Raw genomic sequence first — 26586 nt, 5'->3', positions numbered from 1 at the left:
AATACGCGATGACTTGGTTGTTTTCGAAATTTCCTTCATAATTTCTCATAAAATATTGTCTCATTGAGAGAAAATCCTCCTCTGACAATTCGAAGAGTTCACTATTAGTATCACGGCGGACTACAACTCCACGCTCGTAGACAAACAAAATTTGGATGCGTGCCAACCGTGCATTATCGCTCGTTTTAGACACGCTAGTTCGCTGTCTAGACCAATCAGAACTCTCGATTTGCGCCATCAATATACTGGTATAATATAATATATAATTTACCCTATTGCCACTTTGATGTTTTAAAGCTGTACTAGCTGTATTAAACTGGAATGCTTTTTTGACACTATTTTGTTTATAATGACTTAATTGTAATAAACTGTACACCTTGATAAGTATTGACTCACAGTATTCACCTGTTGGTAAACATATTTGTTAAGCTGTAAATATAATGGTACAATAAATTCAATCAAATTGATATGAATTCTAGGTTTCCACCCTAAATTTTGAATTGATCAGTCTCAATGCAATCATGATTTCAACCTGATACTGTACTAATTATGGATAAAATTTACTTCTAATCAACATGTACATTATTAATAATATTTCAACAATTTTCAGTGATTGTTTTCAATCAGACAGCAAACATGTGTAAAATTCACTGTACTTGGTTTAATATAAAAACAATATGGGCATCATTTCTGGTATTGTCTACTGTCTAGTGTGTACATACATTACAATGCTGTTGATCAACAGTAACAATCCCTTCAGGTTAATCTTAGTTCATAAATACATTTGTATGAATACCTGTATTTGATAAGTGCCATTCAAAATGACAAGCACAATTTAGTTTACCTTCATGCTGTGGCATTTCCTTTTCAAATTTACTCTTTGAAATTGAGAGTAGAAATATGTCTTACCGGTTTCATTATCTAGAGAGAGTGTATTTAGTGTTGTTTTCCTTCTACCCAGGGTGAAGGTTAAACAAAGTGTACTTACAAGCTAAGCAACTTACTGGATAATCAGGTGAAAAACAGTGTTTGACTGACTGCTTCATGGCATACAGACAAATTTGTTGCGCACTGCATTTCATCAAGGTCCACATTGAATGTAAGATTGTCAAAACAGTAGCTTTGTTACAAAATTGATTTTATTCACTATGGAGTTATTTAGTCTAACAAAATAAGCTTTTACATAGAAATTGACACTGCCAGGAATTATCCAATCCCATAAAGCCACATCGTTACATCACCATGGCAACAGTGAAACAGAGTACAAGAACAAACATTGTGGATTCTAATTGGATCGATTATCTGGTGGTTGAAAGTATATGGCTCATTTCTGTCTCTTATAGAGATGTTAAATTGTCTCAGCTATTATTTGCAAACCTTTTTAGGTCAATGCATATTTGCATTATCATAATAAGCGTTTTCTAACATATCCCTTAAAAAGAACTGCAACTGATCTAATACAAGCAATCCCTTTAATACATTTAGTTATTTCCTACAATAGGTGACAGGATTGCAATATCCTGGCATCGTTCTCATATTCAAGTATACTAAATCTAGACATTAAACTGCTATTGGCAATCTAAATGTGATGTGTTTTACAGTTTTTCCACATTTACCATTATTGGGTAATAAATGTCTGCTTTTTGGGGGGGGGAGACATTTTTTGTATCATGGAAGGGATTCACAGATACTTGTACATCATGTATTACTGAATATTTCTATACATTAATAATATCAAATGAAATGGGTTTTTAACTCTGAAGAAGTACAATACTGCATATAGTATTACAACAGACAATCTGAAAACTGGTTACTATGAAAGTATGAAAGTATAATCAATATTGAGACAACTTTCATTTAAAGTTAGAGAGAGAGAAAGAGAGAAAGAGAGTGTGTGTATGAGAGAGAAAGAAAGAGAGAGTGAATGAGTGAGCAAAAGAGAGAGCGCATGAGAGAGAGACAACTTATCCAAGTTGAGTGCAATATAAGATCAAATCAAAGACTTCGGTTTGGATACAACTTGAAGTTAAAGAACTTGTTGCATGTTATCATCACCTACAATATAACATAAAATGAGATAACAATATCCTAAATGTATACAGTGTCACAGTGGTATTATTAAACTGAGGCCATTTGAGTCAACATACAAAGCACATCATATATGAACCATTACTGTAACACATTTTAAGGATATACAATATGTAACAGTTGCCCTGGGGTTTATGTCACTGACCCAATACCCTGGGGTTTATGTCATCACCCAATACCCTGGGGTTTTTGTCACTGACCCAATACCCTGGGGTTTATGTCACTGACCCAATACCCTGGGGTTTATGTCACCGACCCAATACCCTGGGGTTTTTGTCACTGACCCAATACCCTGGGGTTTATGTCACTGACCCAATACCCTGGGGTTTATGTCACCGACCCAATACCCTGGGGTTTTTGTCACCGACCCAATACCCTGGGGTTTTTGTCACCGACCCAATACCCTGGGGTTTATGTCACTGACCCAATACCCTGGGGTTTATGTCATCACCCAATACCCTGGGGTTTTTGTCACCGACCCAATACCCTGGGGTTTATGTCACTGACCCAATACCCTGGGGTTTATGTCATCACCCAATACCCTCAAGAATATGATAACAAATGTCGCCCCTTTTTTAAAAGTTTATTAGACCAGAAATGAGTGTATTACTTTTAAATTAAGAAAATGATTTATTAGTTAGTTTGAGTAGCTAATGCAAAGCTGTGAAATATCAAATCATTAATTTCATCACTTGATAGATGAAGCAATCTAATTTAAAATATGATCACCTTTCATGAACTTTTCTAAGACAGACTTAATGAATAATTAATGTAAGTAGACATAATAGGATAGACTTTACACACTAAAACTTAGTAAAAGTAGTTATTTGATATGAAATAATTTATTACATGTTTTATATATTATAAGAATGGCTACCATTTGTAAAACTTGACTGGGATAAAGTTGACTTGAGTGTAGACTTATAAAATGTCACTATCATACTTATGACATCAGTATATCTACATGTCATTGAATGAAGACATGGGATAATACATTTACATGTATCTACACATTACACAAATTACTTCTCTAGACATTGTATATGGGTTCCCTACAAAGGTTGTATGAGAAAGCTTTAAGCTTACCTAGATTTACCGGGGGGGGGGGGGGGGGGGGGGGGGGGGAGTTAACGGGAAAGGAAGAGGGGGAAGTAATCTTGGTACACAAAAAGTTACAAGTTTGGGAAATTTAACTGGATTCAACAAAGGTTTCCAAGTACTACATGTATCTGTCAGTCTTACATAATAAATAACATTGTACATGTATATGATAACACTGTTCTCAGTTAATAAGTTGCATTAAGAATGGATCTCAACAAAATGTTAAATTGTCAACATACGGCCACTTGTACATGTTCAATAAATTGGACTAAAATTGACCATCCATCCAACAATGAAATGCCACAAAAATTGTAATGCAAATATTTATAGTAATTACATTATTTAAACTTTAAATACACAGAAAAATTATGGTATGCAGCATTAACAGTTTTGTATGCTAATCATTATTTTTGTTGAGAGGCAATTAGACTTGTATACATGTATGATCAGATCAAGCAATGACAAGCCTTCATGCAAGACATAGGTCCCAAAAAAGTATTTCTTGTAGTGACTACAAGTTCTTTAGTTTGTACATTATGTCGCAGGCTGTCAGTTCAAAAAGGACAACAACTACATTGTACATGTATGGTATGGCCTTTAAGGCAATCAAAAAAGATACACTGACAACACCTGAAAGGGTTGTGTATTTCTTATCTATTATGTGTAGATCCTTGACAATTTCAGGCACATTAGCATTAATATTTATATTATCTTAATGATTTCAAAATATGAAGACATAGCTATTTGACCCTGAAGATGAAGGTCAAGGTCTAAAGTCAGTGTGTCATTAGAAAGCTCATCATTGATAACCATGACGAAGGCACTTGAATAGGGTCTTTATCTGTTAAGCATCAAGAGTTATCGGCTAAAATGTGAATATTTATGACAAATATGGCTGCCATTTTGCCGTTATCATGGGGGTTGTGAAACGAAGTAATATGTACATTTGTATATGCAGACTATACATTGTAGCATCTGACATTTGTACAAGGTTTGGTTGAAATCAGTCCATGCATATCAGAGATATACATACACACTTTGACAATAATATGGCTATTTGACCTTGAAGATGGAGGTCAAGGTCAAAAGTCAATGTGCCATTAAAAAGCTCACGATAGATAACATGGGTGAAGACACTTGAATGAGGTCTCTATCTGTTAAAGTTCAAGAGTTTTTGGGCAAAGTGTGATTATTTATGACATACCCCGGTATGTGGCTGCCAGTTCACTGTTGTCTTGAGGGTTGTAAAACCAAGTGACGTGCATATGCCCTTTATAACATCTGACATTTGTACCAGGTTTGGTTGAAATTGGCGCATGCATATTGGAGATACAGGTGGACACGGAAAGATGGATGGACGGACAGACGGATGGGCGAACGGATGAGACCAAACGTAGTAGCCCCATCGAAACTTCGCCCTTTGGCGGCTAAAAATATGATGCGTTGTACACACAGGTGTATCTACATAAACTAATCATGTATACCTAATACTCAATGACTTATTTATTGTGCACATGGGACAATATTTACCTTAGACAAATTTACAAGTCATTAATTAATCAAATATTTATCAGATTGCTTGCCACGATCATTGCACATACATCCCATAACAAGTGGTTGGACATGCAACAGTTCTTTCTGTATTCTGTTTGTTTATATGGCATGAGAAGGAGGGAATGTTTAAGGGTATGAATCACAAGAAAGTAAACACTGTATATCATTGATTTTGTCATCAACCATACTAACCAGCATCAAGGGAACCATGTACATCATGAGTGATGGTTTACTGACCAGTGCTGACCAGTATAGGGAGAAGCATAAAGTATGTCACAAAGTGATCATTGTTACTGACCAATGCCACCAAGCTTTAGGCAATACCATGTACATTGTACACCATACCTGATTTTCATTGTTGTTGTTGTTGTTGTTGTTGTTGTTACTTTTTTTTTTTGTTTTTTTTTGGGGGGGTGTATTTGTGTGTGTGTGTGTTGTGTGTGTGTGTATGTGTGTGTGTATGTATGCATGCATACATGAACATGTATGTGTATGTGTGTTTGTCTGTGTGTGCATGCATGCGTGTGTTTGTTGTCTGTAAACCATCATATTTTAGTACCCTACATTCACTACTGACATTAAGCTGATATTTCCCTTACAGTGAGGCAATATAATCTGAACTAATAGGTAGTATTATGTAAAAAGTAAGGATTTACAGAGAAAATTAGTTATAAAAAGTAAAATTTAATAAATTTTACTTTTTTATTGGTTTCACAGTAGACCACATTGTGTTCTTTTATGAAAGAAATCACAATGTACATGTAGTTGTTTCACTTTCAGATACTAAAACTAAAACCAGATGCAGTTAAACTTTGGGATTTTGTAAATTTTACCACTGCAGTAAGTGATACTAGGTGAAGTTAGAGTCTGTACATTTTACCATTGCAGTTAGTTATACTAGGTGAAGTTAGAGTCTGTACATTTTACCATTGCAGTAAGTTATACTAGATGAAGTTAGAGTCTGTACATTTTACCATTGCAGTAAGTTATACTAGGTGAAGTTAGAGTCTGTACATTTTACCACTGCAGTAAGTGATACTAGGTGAAGTTAGAGTCTGTACATTTTACCATTGCAGTTAGTTATACTAGGTGAAGTTAGAGTCTGTACATTTTACCATTGCAGTAAGTTATACTAGATGAAGTTAGAGTCTGTACATTTTACCATTGCAGTAAGTTATACTAGGTGAAGTTAGAGTCTGTAAATTTTACCATTGCAGTAAGTTATACTAGATGAAGTTAGAGTCTGTACATTTTACCATTGCAATAAGTGATACTAGATGAAGTTAGAGTCTGTACATTTTACCATTTCAGTAAGTTATACTAGATGAAGCTAGCGAGAGTCTGTACATTTTACCATTGCAGTAAGTTATACTAGATGAAGCTAGAGTCTGTACATTTTACCATTGCAGTAAGTTATACTAGATGAAGTTAGAGTCTGTAAATTTTACCATTGCAGTAAGTGATACTAGATGAAGTTAGAGTCTGTACATTTTACCATTGCAGTAAGTGATACTAGATGAAGTTAGAGTCTGTACATTTTACCATTGCAGTAAGTGATACTAGATGAAGCTAGAGTCTGTACATTTTACCATTGCAGTAAGTTATACTAGATGAAGTTAGAGTCTGTACATTTTACCATTGCAGTAAGTTATACTAGGTGAAGTTAGAGTCTGTAAATTTTACCATTGCAGTAAGTTATACTAGATGAAGCTAGAGTCTGTACATTTTACCATTGCAGTAAGTTATACTAGATGAAGTTAGAGTCTGTACATTTTACCATTGCAGTAAGTTATACTAGATGAAGTTAGAGTCTGTACATTTTACCATTGCAGTAAGTTAGATAGAGTCTGTACATTTTACCATTGCAGTAAGTTATACTAGATGAAGCTAGCGAGAGTCTGTACATTTTACCATTGCAGTAAGTTATACTAGATGAAGTTAGAGTCTGTACATTTTACCATTGCAGTAAGTTATACTAGATGAAGCTAGAGTCTGTAAATTTTACCATTGCAGTAAGTTATACTAGATGAAGTTAGAGTCTGTACATTTTACCATTGCAGCAGTAAGTTATACTAGATGAAGTTAGAGTCTGTACATTTTACCACTGCAGTAAGTTAGATGAAGTTAGAGTCTGTACATTTTACCATTGCAGTAAGTTATACTAGATGAAGTTAGAGTCTGTACATTTTACCATTGCAGTAAGTTATACTAGGTGAAGTTAGAGTCTGTAAATTTTACCATTGCAGTAAGTTATACTAGATGAAGCTAGAGTCTGTACATTTTACCATTGCAGTAAGTTATACTAGATGAAGTTAGAGTCTGTACATTTTACCATTGCAGTAAGTTATACTAGATGAAGTTAGAGTCTGTACATTTTACCATTGCAGTAAGTTAGATAGAGTCTGTACATTTTACCATTGCAGTAAGTTATACTAGATGAAGCTAGCGAGAGTCTGTACATTTTACCATTGCAGTAAGTTATACTAGATGAAGTTAGAGTCTGTACATTTTACCATTGCAGTAAGTTATACTAGATGAAGCTAGAGTCTGTAAATTTTACCATTGCAGTAAGTTATACTAGATGAAGTTAGAGTCTGTACATTTTACCATTGCAGCAGTAAGTTATACTAGATGAAGTTAGAGTCTGTAAATTTTACCACTGCAGTAAGTTAGATGAAGTTAGAGTCTGTACATTTTACCATGATTGCAGTAAGTGATACTAGATGAAGTAGGACTGTTAGAGTCTGTAAATTTTACCATTGCAGTAAGTTATACTAGATGTAGACTAATAGTAAGAAGCCAAACAAAACTCTCAGCTTTTGATTGTACACCTTCGAAATTGATTTAGGATCAGTATTGACATTTTTATGGGGGGGGGGGGGGTGTCATGACATATCCATAGTATTTATCGGAATTTCTAATTTTCACATTTCACATCACTTAAGATATTTTTCTATCTCAAATAACATGGTGAAATATTAGGATGAGTTACAAATGTAGGTATTCTGGAATAATCACACATCTATCTTGTATATATGTATCATGTCTGCTGGACCTTACCTTTACCTATATTTTTTTCAATGTACTTTACAACATCATTGGGTCAATTTAGGGTCAAAAGGTGAGTTTGTATGCAACAGCTGATAATAATATATTACAGCATGCATTAATGCAAGCTATAAATCTATAGTAGACATTACTTCTACTCTACTAGTTTTATAACACAATTTTTTTATATGATTAAATACTGTGGAAAAAACCCCACTGTGAAATGTTTCACATTAAATCTCTTTAATTAGATTTTTGCTGTTGTTATCCATTGTGGTTATTTTCTTACGTTTTAAATTTTTTTTTAAATGTCTGAAAGTATGCATCTAAATATCATTTAGTTCAAAATTCTTAAAAAAGCCAATTCCAGTGCAAAACTAGTGAAGATTCGAGCCATGCAGTTTTGTACTGAATTTCTACTGGAACTTAATGTATCTAGACTTCCAAGAATTTTTCTCCTAAAATCATGAAAACTGACTCCATGGAAATAAGGTCGTTCCACTTTTTACAACACTGAATAAACATCAAATCATAAATCAAATAAAGTAGGGCCAAAAGTTCCTACTTTTGCACAATTAAATTTCTTGTGGGCACAATTCTTTCTAAATTTTGTTGACGTGGAGAAAGATAAATGGAAATTGAAATTAGTATCCACGACTTGACAGCTGATGGAAATGACATACAGCTCTGCCAAAATTGCACTATACAAAGACTGCACTCAGAGTCACCATATATGATTTACATGTACAAATGTACCAATTGCTTCAAATGGAATATTGTCAATCAAATCACCACTGAAGTGTGACAGCTTCCAAGCTGGCTTATTTCCATATTCCAGGGTCACGGCCATGACCTGATCATCACTTTCATGCCAACTAGAGATTCACAGTACAATAAATAGTATATTTTACTTTTACTTAGAGGGTCAAATTAAAACAAGAACATTGACTTGCCTTTATTTATTCTCATGCATATCTGATGAATGGCTTGTGTAGTCCATGGAACGAAAGTCATAGTGTTGATTGTGATTTTGTATGACATGGCTAGGGAGTATATGTATTATTCTATTCCAGCAAATGAGGATTGGAATGCCTACATTCTGTATTAATGGATAGCTGGGGATTTGAACTTGAACTTTCTTTCACTTCTATAACCTTGTGTGTCCTCTACTGACATTGATTCCATCATGATAATGTTATGGCAGCTACATGTATCTCCCTGTCAACTTCCAGATAATTGCATTCAAACCAATATTACCAACTGATTGATGTCAGAGGGATTTTATTTGATACAAATTGAAGCTCCTCCATGCAAAATGATCAGAGTCATACTTACTATTAATTAAAAGTTTGATTACAAAAGTTGATACCATTAAAATATAATCATTTAAAATTGAAGTAATTTCCCATACATAGCGCAGTTGGGATCGATACATCAATCATTAGCTGGTCATATCTCCTACATGTACCCTATAGCCTGTTTACACCACTGTTGAGATACATCATTAGCTGGTTGTACCTCCTAGCCCTATAGCCTGTTTACTGCACTGTTGAGATACATCATTAGCTGGTTGTACCTCCTAGCCCTATAGCCTGTTTACTGCACTGTTGAGATACATCATTAGCTAGTTGTACCTCCTATAGCCCTATAGCCTGTTTACACCACTGTTGAGATACACCATATTAGCTGGTTGTACCTCCTAGCCCTATAGTCTGTTTACACCACTGTTGAGATACATCATTAGCTGGTTGTACCTCCTAGCCCTATAGCCTGTTTACACCACTGTTGAGATACATCATTAGCTGGTTGTACCTCCTATAGCCCTATAGCCTGTTTACACCACTTTTGAGATACATCATTAGCTGGTTGTACCTCCTAGCCCTATAGTCTGTTTACTGCACTGTTGAGATACATCATTAGCTGGTTGTACCTCCTAGCCCTATAGCCTGTTTACACCACTGTTGAGATACATCATTAGCTGGTTGTACCTCCTAGCCCTATAGTCTGTTCACTGCACTGTTGAGATACATCATTAGCTGGTTGTACCTCCTAGCCCTATAGCCTACATGTAGCTGTTTACACCACTGTTGAGATCATTAGCTGGTCATACAAATGTATCTCCTAGTCCTATAGCCTGTTTACAGCATTGTTGAGATAGAAATCATTAGCTGGTTGTACCTCCTAGCCCTATAGCCTGTTTACAGCGTTGTTGAGATAGAGATCATTAGCTGGTTGTACCTCCTAGCCCTATAGCCTGTTTACAGTGTCGTTGAGATAGAGATCATTAGCTGGTTGTACCTCCTAGCCCTATAGCATGTTTAAACCACTGTCAAGATAGATAACTGCATTTATCCCTGTGGCTTTGTACATCAACACTACGACCAACCAGATTGCCTCATGCGACAATCCCTTAGCAAGATACATGTACGTACACTGAAAATTGACATGGACAAGTTCGATTCTTGTTGATGCAATTTAATTTTGTCATCCTATGGACAAGATAGGAATGATATGAACAGAAAATAATGACTTATAAATCATGCCTGGAAGTATCAAATAGCGTTTGTACATGTATGAGCATGGATTTCAATTGTGCTGAGGTGTACTGTCAGATACAATCCCCAGTTTGTAGCAACAGCCATATAAATTACAAGTACATATAAGGGTACAACAAGCCGAGATTGGCCGATTCATGCGAGTTCACTCAAGATAAACTTAATTTCATTCACAAACTGTAGTTATTGGAGTGTTTTTTACAATTATTATACTTTTCTTGATTTTACAAGGAACTGAACCTGGGCTGAATGCTAATAAATGCAACCTTTTAGCACACTGTTCTCTGGGCATAGGACTTCGGAACTCTGAGACTGCGTTCATGGCACCCCAATATACTACTGTACTCAGTGTGGTACCTGTATATCAGCACTAAATTGACAATTTCCAACTAATCTTTCCTCACTCTTACTTTATACTTTTTAACTTCTTCAAATGTTGGTTATCCTATTGGTTTTAAATGAGACTAGTAATTTTTACATACATGTACATGTAGGTTTTTTGAAGACTCTCTCAATGCTTGCTGTTCACACTATGTCCACCTGTTGGAGTCTCCTTATATATGGTCAGAAAATACTGTTGCTTCAAGGGAATGGCCCTATAAACAGGAATATTAACTTAAGTCACATTGACATTCATTCACAAGTCAGGTTAGAAGTTACATGTAGAACATACATAATTTATAAATTAATCACCAATCAACATTAGATACACGGTGAACATGCTAGCACTGCAGAACATATGATCATCATGACGTCATTACTCATGAATATTTATTTCTAAATGTGAAATATTTTACCATATTCTGCAATATTCCCAGTGTCGTACTTCAACCAATCAATCAATCAATCAATCAATCAATCAATCAATCAATCAATCAATCAATCAATCAACAATGCTTTAGAACACATCACTTACATGTAACTCCAAAACCTGTTACATACATGTACTGTTCAATATGGGTCAATCCACAAAAGGTACTGTAGATATATAGTAAGTACTGTACATGTACATCTAGTTTGGCAATCTACATTATGTGATCTATGATTGTTGATAATATCATAATTTCAAACTTACATAATATGACTTGGAACCCTGACACTTTGAATATTTATATGACCTGGAACCCGAACACTTTGAATATTTATATGACTTGGAACCCTAACACTTTGAATATTTACATGACTTGGAACCCTAACACTTTGAATATTTACATGACTTGGAACCCTAACACTTTTATTTTATATGTCTGAATACCATTGTAAGTGGTTGTTAGACCGTTATGTGACCTAGTAGCTGTCAAATTATTTGTGATGATCTGTCTATTACAATTCCAAAGTCTATCCATCCTTCACTAAATTAAATGTTATGTGACCGGTGTTCAATTACAATTTGAACAGTCAAATTATTCAATGTATCAATGTTTGGTTATCACATGTAATACTTCTTACATTCTCCACATACCCTTGGTAGTGTACAGGGTTTACTCAAAGATTAACCCAAAGTGTACAGTGTACGATAAAGTATTTTTGGAATTGGTACTGAAAGAAATACATCAGGAATAAATTCATTAGGCAAAAAGTTGTACACTGACAACTTCATTGAAAAGTACAAAAGAAATATTATATTACATGTACTATATACACAAAGGAATAAAGCTTACTAGCCAGAAAATATGTGGCACAACCCAATGATGCATGAGTGCCGATGTGGCATACTTGTGGTACATGTATTTGCGAAAGTGCTTCAGGCAGTATGTATTTTCTGCATCCATACGTTCTCAAGCATGGCGAAAGAACTTGCAGCATTAAAACACATCATGAGTGCAAAGGCCAGTGGCTGACTTTAAATGTTACATTGAACCGTATACCAATGACTCCCTCACAGTGTTCCATCAACTGATCACAAATTACCAGTCACCTAGCACACATTTACATTACATTTCAGCCACATAATACACATTTACATTACATATCAGCCACCAGTACACATAATCCCACATGTATCAGCCACCTAACACACATAATCTCATACCAGTTACATACATAGCACACGTAATCCCATATCAGCACACCTATATGCACACATAACCCCATATCATTATCAGTCACCTAGCATACATAATCCCACATCAGCATATGTCACCTAGCACACATAATCCCATATTACTATTAGTCGATCAGCTAGCACACTAGTCTAGGTCCTGACTGGCACCGTATTACACACTCAATGTACTCCATTTACAATCCCAGTCTAGTCCAGGTCCCGATGATCGCACATATTTTTGTGCTTCTTCCTGTAGCATACTTCATTATAACATGATGACATCCTCGTGTCCCCATGTGATTTTAGTTTAAACAGACTGGAGGGAGGAGTCATCCTACAAACATGAGAAAGGTCAAAGACGTTTGCTGACGACAGTACAAGTATGTCAATTTGTGATGGATTACTACTGTTGTGCGCCATTCGTCCGTCAGTTACCATGGGGTTCAAACACACTTGACACCTTTCGTTGGGAACTGGACTAGACTAGGGATAGTAAATGGAGTACATTGAGTACATAATACGGAGCCAGTCAGGACCAAGACTACTAGCACACACAATTCCATCAGCCACCTAGCAAGTATCTACAGATTTCAACTAAGAGGGACAACAGGCAGCCTTGGGGTATTGTTTTCTCATTTCCAGCATTTGATAAAAACCATATTAATATTAAATAAAATGTTATGAACACACATTTACATTCAATAAGATTGATAGCCTGCAACTACAATGTTGATTTATACATGAACATGTAGTAACTCATTTAATAAAATAACACACCTGCCCTGTCACTATAGATTTATATTTGGTGATATATCATATTGGTTTCATATCATCTTACATAAAGTATGATTCATTTGGTGGAAATTCTGTAACATCAACCATCACCTACATTTATAAAACTATAGATAAACAAGTCATTTTTACAGAATAAATCAATGGATCAATAACAAAGTGATCAATAACTTTCAACAACTGATGGTAACTAGAAGTGAAAGGAAAATCACTCAACTCTTACTTTATAATGTTAAACACATTTTGAAAATCCTCCATAACCAATCCATGATGTGTACCATCATATACAGTTCTAAGTATTTTACTAAAAAAAGTCTATATATTTATTATCCAATGATTTACATCATATATAGTTCTAAGTATTTTACTAAAAAAAGTCTATATATTTATTATCCAACAATCATTATTTAACTCAATCATGGTCATCTTAATTTGCAAGATGAGAGACAAAACTATGTCATATTTCAAAACTAGTATGAATGAAATGTAGTATAAACCTGCCAATATACACAAATACAATTGTATTACACTTTTGAAGAACAAAACACTAAAATTGCCTTCTACATCAGAGGAATGGCACAAGGTGAATGATCAGCAGTACTCCTATTAACTTTCTTGAAAGCCATGTAATCAATAAATTCTTGATAACTACACAGGAAATGCATCAATGAGCCTGTTAAAATAGTTTTTGTCTGGAACTCTTTGGTAGCTAGGCAACAGTAAATGCTTGTATCTTAGTTAGTTCCTAATTGCTATGTATAAGATACTAACAGTTGTTACCTGTGATTGTGAGTAGCACACAATGTCTATCAGTCAATATTTTATTTCCTTCATCTATTAATGTGTTCTGCTTCTTTCAAAGCTATATTTATCCTTTGTTCCACTAAGAATAATACAATTGAATCTATTAGAATATTAATTCATTCACAGTATAAAATATTAATGACCACACACTGTTTTTGAGCTAGCTAAAAAAGCTATTTTAAGTATACTAGTCTCCTATAGGTATACAACATACATATAGATTTTTTTTTATTTTATTTTTTTTTGGGGGGAGGGGAATATTTAAAAAAATATATATATATAAATTCTCCGACAGTGTTCTTATGCACTATACCATTGAAGATGTTGATAAAACCTTATGTCTATACACAATGTTTTTTGGACCAGATTCAAAAAACACAAAAACTTAACTCCAAGTTAAATGTAAATTTTCTTTACACACACAAATTGTCTGTAGCAAGTACATGGAAGTACAGAGTCTTTTATTTTATACAGGGTATAGATTGACTTAAAAGTTTGAACTTGATATTACTGTAACAGTGAACAATGTGATTTGTACTTGATTCAAAGCATAACAACTTATACATACCAAGAGTTGTTTTTTCTTTCTTTTTTGTTGACACACTGAAATTGTTTCTCACAACTCAGTGGTCTATACATTGACGCCAAGTAGTACAGGAATTGATTATGTACATGAACACTTCCTGCTTTTTATGGTACAATGTAATTAAAACAAATAGATTGCCAAGTGGTGAAGGAATTGATTAAAAACTTTTGAAGGTAATTAAAACTAATAAAATAGACATTTTTCATTGATGATATTTAGTGTAGGTGGTAGACACACCCTGTATTAAAAATGTAAAAAATCAATATAACATTCTAGTAGTTTATTACACATGAGTCAACATAAAGTGTAGTTAGATGTAGATGAACACAGCTAAATTTCTAACCATCACTAGATGAAATGAACACAGCTAAATTTCTAACCATCACTAGATGAAATGAACACAGCTAAATTTCTAACCATCACTAGATGAAATGAACACAGCTAAATTTCTAACCATCACTTGACGAAACGAACACAGCTAAATTTCTAACCATCACTTGATGAAACGAACACAGCTAAATTTCTAACCATCACTTGATGAAACAAACACAGCTAAATTTCTAACCATCACTAGATGAAATGAACACAGCTGAATTTCTAACCATCACTTGATGAAACGAACACAGCTAAATTTCTAACCATCACTAGATGAAATGAACACAGCTGAATTTCTAACCATCACTTGATGAAACGAACACAGCTAAATTTCTAACCATCACTTGACGAAACGAACACAGCTAAATTTCTAACCATCACTAGATGACCACAGCTAAATTTCTAACCATCACTAGATGAACACAGCTAAATTTCTAACCATCACTTGATGAAATGAACACAGCTAAATTTCTAACCATCAGTAGATGAAATGAACACAGCTAAATTTCTAACCATCACTAGATGAAATGAACACAGCTAAATTTCTAACCATCACTTGATGAAATGAACACAGCTAAATTTCTAACCATCACTTGATCCAGTCATCAAAAAGTCCAATTATTGATGATTTGACTTTATTTTCTAATCTCATTCACATCCTACATGTATGACTCATCAGAAGTAGGACTGTGACATTATTATTGTTAATTACGCTTTGGGAAATTCCACCAATCAAATTCAATAGTCCATTCAGATTAAATCTAAGCTAAATTACATGTAAGCATCTTATAACAGATCTTACCCTCTTTTTTTTAATACCAACCACAAATTTTATACTGTTATCATTTGAAAGTATACTATCATTGTAATATTTAAGTTACACTTTATGATGTGGTATCTATTTCACTATCCAACTATTTTGTTCCTCTCTCTATATTATCTAGAACTTGATAATAATATTATCTCTGAATGAAAATAGAAAAATAAATATTGTAAGTATATCAGACTGACAAAAATGTCTACAAATTACATGTTACTAAAGGGATGGGGATAAAACTGGGATTTCTTGTGAGTCACCACGTAGTAATTTAAGACACCAAATTTTGGTGTGTCACGAGCAATTTTGTGTGTTAGTAACACATCAAATTGACTTTCATAGAGGGTACACTGCTCAAGACTCCATTCTGGTTTGCTAGCCAAGTGTCAGCTTATATATAATTATATATTATATATCCCAAACATACATTGTACATGTACATTTTGTATATGGCAATGTAACGTTCCCACATGCAAGGCTTAAGGTTTACTACCAGATTTTACCCAAATGTTTAACAGTAACAGTAGCATTTCCATTTATTTCAAAAAATGAGAAATTTATAGTAGATGTGTAAGAGACAACTACATCTTGGAGCAGCTGCAAACACAGCTCAAGAAAAGATGTAGTGGGTGAATGCACAGCAAGTGAACACTTACCCTTGTAACATTTAATTCAAAGGAATGCAAACACAGATGTACATGTAGAGGGGAATGCACAGCAAGTGAACACTTACCCTTGTAACATAAGCAAAGTTATAGATGTAGTGGATGAATAATATGGGGGTAGACACCTGAATGGACGTCTGTGTATTACAGTTTTTGAGTTACTTAGTATGCAGTAAACATTGATTTTTTAACTACAAATATGGCTGCCATGTTGTAAAATTTGTAGTAGCCTCTCAATAAGGGGAAGGGAGCTCATAAAATATATAGAAAAAGGTTACATTACCATTTTTACCTGTTAGGAATTACAACAAATGTCAACACTTGAGAGGTTTAAATGGGAGAGTTGAAAATATACAATATAGATGTTAATTGACAAGTATTCAATGAATACAGTAGTGGTCATCTCAATTACTTTTATTAATTAATGATTCAGTTTTATTTTGACACAGTGAAGGTCACTCTGAACTTTAAAAATGTAGACTGTGTTGTCAGTATATACTGGCTGTTAGCATTAGTTTCAATATGATTAATTATGGTACAAACACCATATCTGTCTAAAGAAAATACAGCATACATATACAGACAATTTTTTGAATAATTATCTGAAGGAATTTGAAATAAAAATGATCAATGAATGCCATTTTAGGTATTTGATAATCTACTATACATGTACTAATTATGATGCAATGAGACATTTATCAAAAGAACATATAGGCAGAATTATATTTACATCATTTTATCTGCTCATGTGATGATACTCTGTGAACTTAGCAAAAATACTACCGGTACATGTACAATAGTCAGAGTATGTAGAATCCTGTAGAGTTGAGTGTTGGCGAGACTATCAATTAGGTTACCCCAGGTTTGGGGGTTTTTTTTGTCTTTTTTATATAACATGTACTGATTGACTTATTGAAACAACTGTGAGTGAAATAGAATGTAATGAATGTAATAAGCTTGTTAGCTACATTGTATGTTGTGAATATAGTACTTTGAGGTCAATGGGAGTGATATCGAAAGTGTGCATTGTTTGGACAACATTCTGTTATCACCCTATACCATATATGTATGTACATGTATGGTCAGCCAAGGCAGAAAATTTGACAGCTCATACAATTCCAGATAGAATTCACTCTCAAGCTACATTGTAACTGGGCTTTTTTTAATTTGAACAAGACACAGGAATTTGAACTTATCACACTAGCTGTCGTAACTCTAGCCAATCAAATTATATCAACAGACTTTGAATCATCAAAATAAATAAATACAATATATGGCATATCATAAAATAAGTCATCAAAATAAACACAATTTAAAATATTAATTCCATTCTCATTTTTAGTGTCCTGTTTTATTTTCTGAGTCATGCATTCCATAAAAATAGCAATGTTTAAATAAATATAGTGGAACAATAAAATACATTTATATCTTAAAATGTATGAGCATCTGACTTGGTATACGTATATATGCCATCCATGGATGCTTGGCTAATAAAAAACATCATTGTAGCAAAGAAATGGGAAAGGTTTATAATACCCAACAATAATCACACTGTGTGGTAATACAAACATTTGTGGGGGGGGGGGGGGGGGCTACTCCCCTTATTTTAGTATAAGTATGTAAAGCCCTTTGGGATGTATTTTCTAGCCCTTTGGTCAAAAATGGAGTGTGTGTTTTTTTTATAGCTGAGGAGACTAAAATGGGGTCCATTTTGCATTATTTTCAATTTTGTTTGGTCTAAAATGAGGTCTATTGTCCTTTAGTTTACCAAATCATAACTGTCATTAAATTGATTAATTGCCCTAAAATGTTGCCTCCTAAGGAAAATGTATTTTGGTCTAAACTGTCATCTTTTAAAAACCTGTAATGGTCTAAAATGGGGTATTGTTTTTAGTCAAAGTGGGTCTATAATGGGGCCTGGGGTTTCCAGCATGATCTACAAATGTACTCCTACCAGAGCTGACAACTGTACCACCCCTGGGATTCTATATCACACATAATAACTGACATACCACCCACTCTGGGGACTAAAAAAGTAACACACCAAGAAAATGTGGGCTAAACTTAACAATTAAGTTTCAGTTACATTTTGTGATACTGTTGCTTCAATCAGTTTGACTACCTACATGCTAGTACATGTATATATGTTTACAACAGTGGCATATTTGTCAGTCAGACTATCTGATGACACAAAACAGCCTGATATTATTCCATTACTACATACTTTAAATTATGATATATTTGAAGTCTTGAAACTCTTGTCATATCCCCCGAGGGACAAATACTTGTGATCCATACCCAACAATACTAAGTCATATCTTAGGGGACAAGAAAGGTCAGTGAAGGTCATTCAGGCAGAGTTTGAAGACAGCTTATTAATCATGTTGAACAAATTTGGAACAAATTTGGATTATTTCACTCACATTTATAGTATGATCAATTAGATACATACTACCAACTCTTAACACATACATGTACTACCAACTCTTATTAACATATACTACCAACTCTTAACATATACTACCAACTCTTAATATATACTACCAACTCTTAATATACATTGTATACTACCAACTCTTAATAAATCTGATAGATTTTTCCTTTCTAATGTTCATTTCTGTTTACTTTTTTCAATTGATTTTGTGCATATATTATTAAGTGGTTACAGTTTACTATGTATTCTGCTGTGGACTTGGGGGAATAACTTGCATACATTGTATGATGTAACTTCTCCCTTCCACTAGTGTCATACTATCTTTACTCACTGTGGACAGTATTGAGGCTATCAAACACCTCTGTAATCAACCTACATGTATCTGTTTTGAATTTTTGACTTCTGACCAAATATTCAATATTTTCTCTAATTTACATAAAAGATTAGTTATCATCTCGATATAAAACTCATATAGAACATCCTAGACAACTAAGAGTTCACAGTGACTGTCGTACTTTTTAAATTACCTATCATGAATTAGCTTCCTTAAACAATTCTTTATCTAGCTTACTCGAGAACATCACAGTCACACTAATCTGTCTAGTTTGGTTTGCAGTTTAAATATTTTGATAAAAAATTCCATCATTGATCTAAACCCCTTTCAACCATGCAATCATTGCCTTAAACTTGAAGTATGGACACACACACACACACACACACTCACACACACACACATACATATGTAATCACGCTTATTTTATATTTCAGGTGTGTTCTATTGGGTTCTATTTGGTGCATGCGAATATTAGAACTTTTCACATGTATAACCATTAATCACGCGTGGTTGTCGTTCTGTTCCATAACATTCAGATATATTCAGGTGTTTACCTAATATGTCTTGCCTATAAATACCTTGAAAAAGAATTTTTATTCGAAACATCGGATTTTACATCTATTTATTCGGACTGTCTCACAAGTTCCTTATGCATTTCTTTCTACATACATACATACATACATACATACACACATACATACATACATACACAAATGAATGAATGAATGAATGAATAAATAAATAAATATAAATAAATAAATAAATAAAAAACTCAAAATCAAGCTATTCTAATAAAAAAATACATTAAAAAACAACTCAGTCAATAATATGAGGCAGAAAGAATAGTCCAAATTAATAAACGACATAATTAAGCACTGCCCACTCTGACAGAGTATGACTTCATTTCAACTATAGTTATTGCCTTAGTATGGTGATAAACATTCAACACAACATACATGTACACGTAGAACATACTGATAAAACATAAATGCAACATATTGATAAAACATAAATGCAACATACTGATAAAACATCAGTAGAACATACTGATAAAACATCAGTAGAACATACTGATAAAACATCAGTACAACATTCTGATAAAACATCAGTAGAACATACTCATAAAACATCAATACAACATACTGATAAAACATCAGTAGAACATACTCATAAAACATGAGTAGAACATACTGATAAAACATCAGTAGAACATTCTGATAAAACATGAATACAACATACTGATAAAACATCAGTAGAACATACTGATAAAACATAAATGCAACATATTGATAAAACATCAATACAACATTCTGATAAAACATCAGTAGAACATACTCATAAAACATCAGTAGAACATACTGATAAAACATGAATACAACATACTGATAAAACATCAGTAGAACATACTCATAAAACATCAGTAGAACATACTGATAAAACATGAATACAACATACTGATAAAAACATCAGTGCAACATACTGATAAAACATCAGTAGAACATACTCATCATAAAACATCAATACAACATACTGATAAAACATGAATACAACATACTGATAAAAACATCAGTGCAACATACTGATAAAACATGAATACAACATACTGATAAAACATCAGTAGAACATACTCATAAAACATCAGTAGAACATACTGATAAAACATCAGTAGAACATACTCATAAAACATGAATACAACATACTGATAAAACATGAGTACAACATACTGATAAAAACATCAGTACAACATACTCATAAAACATCAGAACATACAATGAATTGTATTGGTTTCAGCATATTAGGGGACAGGCAATAGTAATAAACAATATTTTTTGCCTATTTTTTTCCATACATACATTGTATGTGTACTACCCATATCCTAATTCCAACATTTGAAATCTGTATTAAACTACAGTACATGTATAATATAGGTATCAAGTAGTTATTCTGCAAGTAGACAATGTATTGTCAAACACACAATTGATTTTGGTCTGATTTGAGAGCTTGTGACAATTACTTCCCAGGGCAAGGGAGTGTAATTTCATCCAAATCAACTCATTATTAAGAACTGGTCAAATGCAATGATATGTACATGTATGGTAGATTTAAACTCATCAAGTGCATGCTGTATACACTGGGTTCTGCTTTATTTCTAACTTAATAAATAATCACATTATTGAATGAAAGTGTCAAATAGATTGGTGTGCCTAAGTAGTAGATCTACACAATGTAACTGTATGTGTACCACTGACAGTTTACCCTATGGAGCATTATACAAACGTGTGTGTATGACAGAACTGAGCTGCCAACTGTACCATATGCTGAAATACGCTTTAGTGTCACAACTCACACATATCAATGATTTGATCTTCAGTAATTAAACTTCTATCTGAGTATTAATCTGTACCATGTGTTACCATGCAGCTAGGCTATAAGTATAGTATAATGGTACTATACCATGTGTTACCATGCAGCTAGGCTAATATGTATAGTATAGTGGTACTATATACCATGTGTTACCCTGCAGCTAGGCTATATGTATACTGTAACCATGCAGCTAGGCTATATGTATAATGGTACTGTACCATGCAGCTAGGCTATAGGTTCAATGTATACATGTAGTATATTATAGTATAATTGGTACTGTCAAATGGAATTCACAAACATGTAGTGTTGAGAATGAAGTCAACTCTAATATACATCTCGTCCTTAAATTTACATGTTTACATAAAAGAGGGAAAAAAAGGTAGCTGCAAATCTTTATGTACATTAGGATTTGATTATTTAGTGTCTTTTCTGGAGAGAAATAAACATACCAACGAAGAGAAAAAAGTAATGATAATACTAATAATAATAATAATAATAATAATAATAATAATTATAATCATAATAATGTTGGGTTCTTATATAGCGCAAAAAAAAAGAGAAGTAGTCTAGTTTTCTTCAAGTATTGAGTTTGACTATTTCTGTCTTTATTTTGGTATGTATGTGTAATTTTTGTGTATCCATAAACATCAAACATTTTTGTAACCATCTAGTATGGCATGACATGTCTAACAAGAAACCCCTGTTACTGAATATGTATATTTTATTATTACCACAAAGTAGATACCATAAATAACAAAACAGAATGATCTTGTCAACAATTGTGTCAATTAAGGGTCGACTAGTACAATGTAATTGCTTTAGACAATGCCAAGTTTCATAACATGACTGCATTCAGTTGTCCACTTCGAATATAAACGACGCATAAACGTATTAAACGCCAAGCGCCTCAAATGTTTTGACGATTCGAGCTGTGCTTCTGACTATCACTGTATCAGCGGCTCACAATTTGCAGACTTGCAGTCCCTGTGGACATTTGGTAACATTGTCGACACCCAAAGTGAAATGTGATCAATATTTCCGTACACGTAACTGTGTATGCTAGACCAGGGAAGTGACTACACAATGGGATTCCTTTTGAACAATACTCAGAAGAATGGGGTCGTCATCACACGTACGTCGATAAGTCGATACCACTTGTGCACTGTAATCTCTGTGACGTACATGTACGTTCATGACGGGGAAAAATACATAATCATACTGATCGCAAGTCGTCCATGTAGAAACCGATCACCACTCACACAATATTTACGTCAATAAACTATATAGTACGAGTTCCATTCCCTCACAACTACTAACAGTCAAGTCAAACAATATAATTTCTGACGAAAGCAGAGACATAAAAAATTCCGTCCCACCCAGACCATATGCAGACGAGACATACGTCTTCAATATTTCCCAACTCCCGCAAATAGCAACTGAAGACTTTCTTGGAAAATGAAAAAGACGGCGTGAACGGACTTGGTGCGTTTAGTTAATTTTGTCTCTTTGAAACAACGTCGAAAGATAGAATGACGGCGTGAAAGCATTTTGGTCACAGTGCAAATGACCGGGCGTGATACACAGATCGCCCGAGGTCCATGTCTTGTAAACGCAACATATCCCGTTTACGATACAATAATAGTAAGTTGCAACGTAAGCCTATAAACATACACCACGAACCCGTCAAATCGGAATGGTTGTTTGGAATTTTTTCAATGAAATTCACTCACCTAGTTCCTTTAAGTTAAACCCCTTCGTCTTTCCTCCAAACCGATTTCCCAGTTCGTCACACTTGTGAATGTAAACCCAGTGAAACACAGCTACATGTCAGGGAAACATTTCCTTTCCATCAGTTCCGTACTCACCGGTCGACGACGCCATCTTGAATGAAAGTGATTGTTATGCAAATAAGCAGTAAGCTATGCAGGGTATATAGGACTTTCGATCACTTCCTGCATAACAGTCGCATACGTACACAAACAAGTGGTTTCCATGGCAGAGTTACGTTGAACGATAAATCAAATAAAACTAATTGGATTTAGCAAGCTATGAAAGTGATAATATTACATTTAAAAGTTAACATTTCCTACACTTATATGCGCGAGCAGGAAATACGGAAAACAGGAACTAATACGTGTCTACCTATCAGCCTGAACGCATAATAATTCCTAGATCCTCTGCGTACGCGTCCGACCCAAATACAAGGGGACGATATTAAATTGAAATTGGTAAACGATGGCCTACATGTACATAGTGTCTATTCGAAAACAACAATGTTTAATGTTCCCTTTTCCGTTTCCACCAATGAAAAGACGAAACAAGAAAAACTGTCCGTTTTCCAAATTTGTTCGAACCACGGGGAGCAAAAAACATTGATTGATTGATTGATTGATTGATTGATTGATTGATTGATTGATTGATTGATTGATTGATTGATTGATTGATTGATTGATTGATTGATTGGTTGGTTGGTTGGTTGGTTGGTTGGTTGGTTGGTTGGTTGGTTGGTTGGTTGGTTGGTTGGTTGGTTGGTTGGTTGGTTGGTTGGTTGGTTGGTTGGTTGGTTGGTTGGTTGGTTGGTTGGTTGGTTGGTTAGTTGGTTGGTTGATTGATTGATTGATTGATTGATTGATTGATTTAGTGAGTGAGTGAGTGAGTGAGTGAGTGAGTGAGTGAGTGAGTGAGTGAGTGAGTGAGTGAGTGGGTGAGTTGTTGTTGTTGTTGTTGTTGTTGTTGTTGTTGTTTCTTTATTCCTCATCAAATTGAAGAGTTACAACTCAGTTCACAAATATACAAAAACAAAATAATAAATAAATAAGTATAGAGTGCATGACTTTATTAGTCAGTTAAACGATAAACTTAAGGATTTTATCTTGAATATTTCCTATTTGTTCGGTTGCTGAAATGAGTGAGTGAGTGAATTTAACGCTTTGATTGACAATTCACGTTTATCAACTAAGGGAAAAGTCACTCTTTAGTATAGTCTGGTTTTCCTTGAACAATGTTCAAATGTCAAGTATTTGTTTTCCATTGAGCGATCTATGATTGAAAATCACCAAAGTTGCGCATATATTGGAACCGTAATTATCACATCGCCACCTAGCGGCAGCCTTAAAGTTTAAACACAAAAATAGCTATTCCGAATATATCACTTTTTGTGGTCCTATAGACACTCAACACATTCCTTCTTATTTCGGCTTGATTTGATAGCACACTAATTATATACCTCTATCAAGTGTCAAGGTAAAGTCGAAGTGAAAAATGTAACAAGTCGTCATACATTGCCAGTGTTTTCTCAGATAAAATGCATGGAGCCAAAGTTGGAAAAATTATCTTTCAGTTAGTATTTCTGAGCGCGAAAATGAACGCTACCTCATATTATATGTATACTGTAAGTCTGTGTTCACACATTAGTATATATCTGTGTAAGCTACACAGACTTAGGAGACGGGGCAGGTCACCGACACCATGGGCACTAATTGGGGTCAAAACATATGTTATAATAAATTACAATAAATTACAATACTCTGAATATGAGAGTGTAATCTCACTCGTCAACATAAATAAACAATTGATACAAAACATTTCAATACAAAAAAGCAAACATGAATTGACTTTCAAAAAACACCACCGGATCAATTTCAAATAATTTAAATGAATACAGTTCGTTATTTTTAAATGAAATTACGTTTCATTGTCAAATACAAAATATTAAAAGGCGATTTAAATCGACGGATATAAAACGAGACGATTTTTTCTCAACAACAATAAATGTTACTGGCAAGTGTAGATAGCGTATAACATAGCTATAATAAAACTCGTGGAGTTACCGTACACTGGAAGACAGAATAAACCGGATAGCTTCAGACAAAAATACCCAAGCAATTCACAAATACTTGTTCAAGATAACTAAGCAAATAGCTGAACTTGATAATTCACGGAAAGCAAGGAATACGCAATTGAACATAGAAATCCCTCGAAGGAGAGTCTTGTCTCCAGACGGACACGGTATGTCCCTCCTCACAATTCTGGCAGAGAGAGAGAGAGAGCAACGAATCGAAGGATGTCAGGGTAAATAGCACGTGGGAAATATATATTGGCTGTTTTAGCAGTGATAGCAAACTTATGTGTCGTATATATCCACTTATATTACCTTGAAAATTATTTTCTCATGACAAGCTTCTTTGTCAATGTTAACAACATGCACTCAAGGTAAGATAGGAATTAGTTTCTTGTCAAATAAGATATCGAAATGTATATATCTTCAATACTTTCGCTGATTTTATTCTCCAAAGTTATGGAGCGTTGTTTGTACTATGTCTATACATAGAGTAACGTATCGCTGATCAAAAGACAACCCATAAATTTATGTATGATTAATTTCTTTTTATCATTTCAACAGGGAATCGTGAAAATTGACGAATTGGACAAATGGAAGACAGAACTTGAACAGAAACAGAGGGGAGATTATGACAAACAAGACGGAGTAGAAGAGAAACTCAAAGATCATGAAAAAAAAGAAATTAAATACTTGACGGCACTCAACAACAGTTAGAAAAACCCAAAAATGAATTTCGTACAGAGAAAGAGATCTGAGATAAGAGAGAAAACAGTCTTCAGGAAAACGACTTCATCAATTACTTTAGTCCGATGGGTATTGTTTCAAATGTTGTACTTGGTTTAATCCGGGTTCAGAACTATTTGTCAGCAATTATTCAACACTAGTGACCTTACGGACACGTGAGCTTAATGAGGGGCCATACGTGACTGGAAGTTTGTATTGTACTCCGTCTCCATCTCAGTCGAAAATTTCAAGTCACGAATTTCAAGTTTTACGGTGTTTGGAACAAAAGCTTGACGTAATACATTGGATTACCAGCAAAGTTGTATTTAGCAAGTAGCACATTTATGAACACACATTACATATAGTGTGTGGGCATATACTGTATTTGATACCCATATGTGTGAACAAATATACTTGACACAGTATGTGGGTATACGTATGTGTGTATGAACACATATATA

At 34.2% G+C, this 26586-nt stretch overlaps 1 protein-coding gene across 3 annotated transcripts in view; it reads right to left on the bottom strand.

Annotated features, from left to right (window-relative positions):
- Positions 1-23448, bottom strand: part of LOC144443823 (putative phospholipid-transporting ATPase IM) — an 88573-nt gene extending 65125 nt beyond the window's left edge. For all 3 annotated transcript variants that reach the window (XR_013481709.1, XR_013481708.1, XM_078133384.1), the window contains exon 1: positions 23292-23448. The gene's annotated coding sequence lies outside the window, so the exon portion shown is untranslated. The remainder of the gene's footprint in view (positions 1-23291) is intronic.
- Between the last annotated feature and the right edge of the window lie 3138 nt (positions 23449-26586).

Source organism: Glandiceps talaboti, chromosome 12 (assembly GCF_964340395.1).
Source record: "Glandiceps talaboti chromosome 12, keGlaTala1.1, whole genome shotgun sequence".
Taxonomy (NCBI): domain Eukaryota; kingdom Metazoa; phylum Hemichordata; class Enteropneusta; family Spengelidae; genus Glandiceps; species Glandiceps talaboti.
This window is presented reverse-complemented; position numbering and strand designations above follow the sequence as displayed.